Raw genomic sequence first — 5,363 nt, 5'->3', positions numbered from 1 at the left:
TAGTTACCATCCATAGAAAGTGGGAGATGTCACTGGGAAAGAGTATGTGCTGAAATGAAAGAGTGGGAATTGTTATGAAGAAGACAGTTGATGTCGGAGGGAGCATCTAGAGATTGGATAGATGAGAATTTGAATGAAACTTAGAAAGAGAGAACACAAGCACAAAGGTAGCTAATAGTAGAAGTTCAGAGAAGCCGTAACAAAAATCTTGGATTGCATGGTAACTAGAGGTGTTGACATCATTGCCAAAGAGGGAGATTACTAGAACTCACAATTTTTATGTTGTCATTGATGTCAAATCTACTAGCACGACATTTATTAACAGTTTAGAGTGTCATATCATTTGATTGATGAAGAGGATTTGAGAAGAAGAGATAGCGAGGTAAGCTAGTCAAATTGTTGAGAAATAGAAATTAATTATCATGGAATTACAATGGGCACTTGATAAGTTAGTCATTGATAATATAATGCATTGTTTAATCATTACATGAAGTTAAGAAGACAAGTGAATTGATTTTTAACTTATTTTAGCTTATTTTATCTTATTTATTATTTTTACATTAATTTATAATAAATCTATTGCATTGATTTTTAAATCGAACTAGGAACATAATTGTTAATACTTGAAGATAATATATCCAAATGGTAACCTTTCATTTCCACATCAACTATTCTCCACTCATACTCTTACTTTATTAATAAAATTACATTTAAAACAAATATTCAACAACTCTCATAATTAAACAAAATATTTACAAAATAGATATTCCATAACTCTCATTATTAAATAAAACATTTACAAAATATAAAATACCAAAGACAATGACCTTGAAAGTCGTCCATATTCCATACGATGCACGAGACAAACATTAAATGACTTGTACAGTATGCAAACAAACAGTATTCTCCTCCTTTTATTTAGACTAAGAAATTACCCTACTAAAGCCACACTGCAAATTTATATATCAAATGGCTGTTTACGCCATGGACATATGCCATTTACCCATTCGTACTTATTTTATAAGTATTACAACACAAAATTAAGATTACAAATGAGATAAGACGACAAATCAGGACCCCTGGAGCAGAACCTGAGCTTGCGTTTCGTACTTGAATCCATCGGATAAGGAACTGTCTGCACACCACGCAAAGATGCCACCGAGTTTCCCAGACTCCTTCAGCGTCTCGCGCGCCTCGAAGAAACCATTGGCGGGAGAAAGCCCTCTGCTTCCACCAGTTGTAAAACTAGCCAACACTTTCCCACCGCTGTAACGAGACTCCTGAGCATCAAAATACTCGATAAACTGCGACACAGTTGTGCTCGAATCGTAAGCATAGAACTGGAAATTCACATAGTCGATCACATTACCGTATTGATTCCACAGAGCACTGTAATGGGACTGCACCACTTCATCGTCAAACGGAGCGATTGACGCAAAAGAGATGACTTTGTTCTGCTTCAATTGTGTAATGAGCTGTCCAATACACTCAGCAAATGTATTGGGATCTGAAAAGTCGAAATGCTCGTAGTCGATGTCGATGCCGTCGAGATGGTATTCTTTGATTATCTCCGTGAGAGAAGAAACTGCGTTGCTCACCCAGGAAGAGACAGAGGATGGCTTGAATTGGGCGTAGGCGCTTCCCACGAGGTCACCGCCTAAACTGACCGCAACCCTAACATTCTCGTGTTGGAATCGGGCTCAGATTCTCGCTGTCCCAGAAGATGTTGAATTTCCCGTCTGTCAGATCGCTTGATGCTGTGTAGTCGATGGCGAAGGCGAGAATGAAGTCGACTTGTGTGCCCGGATTGATTGGCATGTCTGTGAATTTCACGCCGTTGTATAGCGCGCCCATGTATTCCCTGAACACCTCCGCACCTGCACAGGAGTATTTGAATTCAATTACATGTAAAAAGACCTTCGATATGACTAACCACTATTCGCAACCCCCTTAAAAACATTTATTATTCCATTGCGGAACATTAGGTTTCCTTACCCATTGATCCGGATGAGCTGAGCACTGAAAAGAGCGTTAGAAGAAGGGCTGCATACAGTTTCGCCATTAGAGCAGCTTTTTGTATCAGAAACTGTGAGAATGAAGTGGGGCAGTGGAACCCCTAATACCCATGTAATTTATAATCTATTTGAGTTGAGCTGTTCTTGTAATTCTTAAACAGTACTGTGTAGCTCAATGGTTCAAAGTAATTTTGAGTCAATGGTTGAAACAAAATTTGAGTCAATTGTAAGCTATAAGCTATAAATTTGAGTCAATTGTACCTTAAAAGCGACTTTTAACCACCCAAAAAAAAACATCCTACAATAGTGTAAATCTACTGGGCTACAAATGACTATCCGGAACGGTGTACATTGACCCCAAGTTTTCTGGAGCGCATCTGTACCTTACGAGTTCGACTTTAAGATTCTTTTTTGCTCATCGATAGCGTTGTCGTCTATTGACCGTATATCTTCCAATTTTTTCTAATATCTTCCAATATGAAGAGCCAACAGCAACCTCTTTTGTCCATGGTACATGGTACGTCTTAAGTTGCTTGTCGGCGAATCTTGTAATGTTTAGTTCTACACACAATTTATATTACTCAACAAAATGATTTTTGCAATCCTCGCGACTTGATATCCTCTAGATCGTTGTTAATATGCCGATTTAAGTGTTTTTAACACTCCATGAGAGTTCTTTTATTTACTAAAACTTTAAAGGAAATTGTGTGACATAGATGATAAAATAAAGAATCATGCATCATATTAATTAATTATATTACTTTTGGTTTTGATACTAGAGAAAAGGTACTAATCATTGTTATAGTGAATTTAATGCATTTATATATTCAAAGTGGTGGATCAAACATCAACTATATTTTTTTGGTTGTCTTTTTATACGATTTAATTTTTTGAAGCTAAGGTTTTGCCTTATGAATATTAATGATGCATGTTGTAAGAGTTAAAATTCATGAAAGGGTCAAACAATGGTCATTTCAAAGTGTTGCTCAATGCATATTTGAAGATGGTCCAATAATTGTCCACTCAAAATCACTAGTATTTGTGGACAAATGTCCCTATAGTGGTGCACAAATGTTGCAGCACTAGCACACAAATATCTAGTAATAGTGTGTAGATGGATCAATCACGAATCAAAAAAGATTAAAAAAATCATCAACTACTGATAAATAATTGACCAAATATTATTACATGTGAGATTAATTAACTGAACAATTTATTGGAAGATCACTATGACAATAAGTGAGAGGTTATTGGGCCCCAAGCTATATTTGGCACCTCTCCCCTAATATTGTGTTTATTGAGGACATTTTTTAATCTATACAAGTTATTCAATTGTATATTATAAATGCATATGTTTTTATACTAGCAAATACATAACCTATATTTAAAATACATCAATAAGTATTGAGGCGCTGAATTTTTTCAAGTTAATTTTTTTTATTAAAGGTTCATCTTCAAATGATAAACAAAAATAAACACCTCAATACATCTCAATATATTTTAAATATAGTATGTATTAGCTAGTAGTAGTTGTCTGGAACATAACACATTAAAAATAAATAAATTTAATTAGGATTATAATAGAGTTATCATTCATGGTTAAGTTTTATATCAAGTTTAGCATTTAGCATTGAGGTTGAGTTTACAATCATTGTTATATGTTGAGTAAGTATTGATATGACTAGGATTAGGATTCAGTTTTACACTAGATTTTGTAATCATTGTAAAGGTTGAATTCTAGTTTGAGAATTATGTTAAGGTTCCTAAGGATAGAATTATGGTTAGTCATAGCAATTAGTATGAATATTTACTATTATATTGAGTAAGTTAATATGGTTAGGGTTAGGGTATAGTGTTGGGGTTAGAGTTAAGATTTAGGTTATAATTAGGGATGCTTAGGAATCTACTATAATGGTTTGAGTTTTAAGTTTAGGGTTATGGCTATAATCATTTGTTGGAAGCATGAATTTTGATGATACTTCAATGGGGGAGTATTGTAGAAACATGATTAGATCACTATCATGATGATATGTTACATTCATGAATGTGCTTGTCATTGATGTCAACATAGCAATTTTCTATGGCATCTAACAAAAGAATAGCGGAAAGATTTTAAGTTAGTATGGACAAATTGTTGAGTACTTTCATTAAAAAAGGTTAAAGGGAGATACTACTAAGTGTCTAGTATATGTAGCTAACCTTGAAAGCATAAGATATTAAGTCTAGAAGAAGTTATGCAAGTTTTGGTGATGACTATTTTGAGATAGAGTTTATAGAAGCATGTTCTAGTAAACTTGTTATATCTATTAGCAGAGTTGTTATTCTAAGAAGCAAGGTTAAATATGTGTAGAAGACATGTTGGAGATGGTGTGGCTAAGCTCACTCATCATAGTACATGTACAAAAAATTATTCAAGTTACAAGATGACTGATAGATGTTATCACTAAGTGTAATGTGTTCTTAATGAGGTCCTATAATAATTAATTGAGAAGGTGTAATAAATGACTCAGGGAATTTTTTTATGGATTTGGTATAAAGGAAGCACATTTTCCTTTTTTGTGTATGGATGAATGAATGATTGCAAGAAGCAGGAAGATTAAAATGCATAGATAAGTAGAGCATAGTGAAGTTGGAGAGAACTTCATTACCAAGGTTTTATTTAGTTATCCAAGGTTTGATATTTGGATCTAAGATTTGTGACCTAGTCTACAAGGTCTGACAGTGATTGGTCTGGTTGACAAGATAGATGAAAGAGGTTAAAGCACAGTACGAACAATTATTCTACAAGGAATAGTTGAGAGATCAGTTGGATAGTGAGTTCAGTAGTCTTTCCCCAGAAGTCATTTACATGGTGTCCTTCTAACTACTACAACTCCTAATAGGATTGGCACAACTCCTAACAAGGTTGGTACAACTCTTAATAGGGATTCAAAGTCTCCTAACAGGGACTCTTATGTACTAAATGTGTTTATAGACTCCTAACAAGGTTCATCCTCTAACAAGGAATATATATTAGTATATCTTTGTGGATAGTATTCCCACTAGGGTTTTCCCTTTGATCAAGTGTCTCCCTAGTTAACATATTTGGTATAATTATGTATGTGCATCTTGTTATGGTTGTTGTTTACTTTGATTGAATGGTTAAGATTAATAAAGGTTGATAATGTTTTAATTTGATAACTAATTTACCCCACCCCCCCCCCCCCCCCCATTTATCTTGGTGGACTATTATTTCTAACATCATAGTCAATATTGATGCACAGGAAAAAGGTTTATAGAAAACTTGGAAATAATATAATGCCAAAAGGGCATACTTCCCAACAAATGGCTACAAGCCTAAACTTGATT

General features: G+C 34.4%; 1 pseudogene across 1 annotated transcript; it reads right to left on the bottom strand.

The window, feature by feature from the left end:
• Positions 1-888: 888 nt before the first annotated feature.
• Positions 889-2,085, bottom strand: LOC149577564 (chitinase 2-like; annotated as a pseudogene). The gene is made up of 2 exons (XR_016353282.1): positions 1,996-2,085; positions 889-1,877 (listed from the first exon to the last, which is right to left on the bottom strand). The product of XR_016353282.1 is annotated as a chitinase 2-like (transcript).
• Positions 2,086-5,363: the final 3,278 nt, after the last annotated feature.

The sequence above is a fragment of the Cupressus sempervirens genome, chromosome 1 (assembly GCF_028749045.1).
Source record: "Cupressus sempervirens isolate cs-2001-9-10 chromosome 1, ASM2874904v1, whole genome shotgun sequence".
Classification (NCBI taxonomy): domain Eukaryota; kingdom Viridiplantae; phylum Streptophyta; class Pinopsida; order Cupressales; family Cupressaceae; genus Cupressus; species Cupressus sempervirens.
The sequence above is the reverse complement of the archived record's forward strand: the minus strand, read 5'-3'. Positions and strand labels throughout refer to the sequence as shown.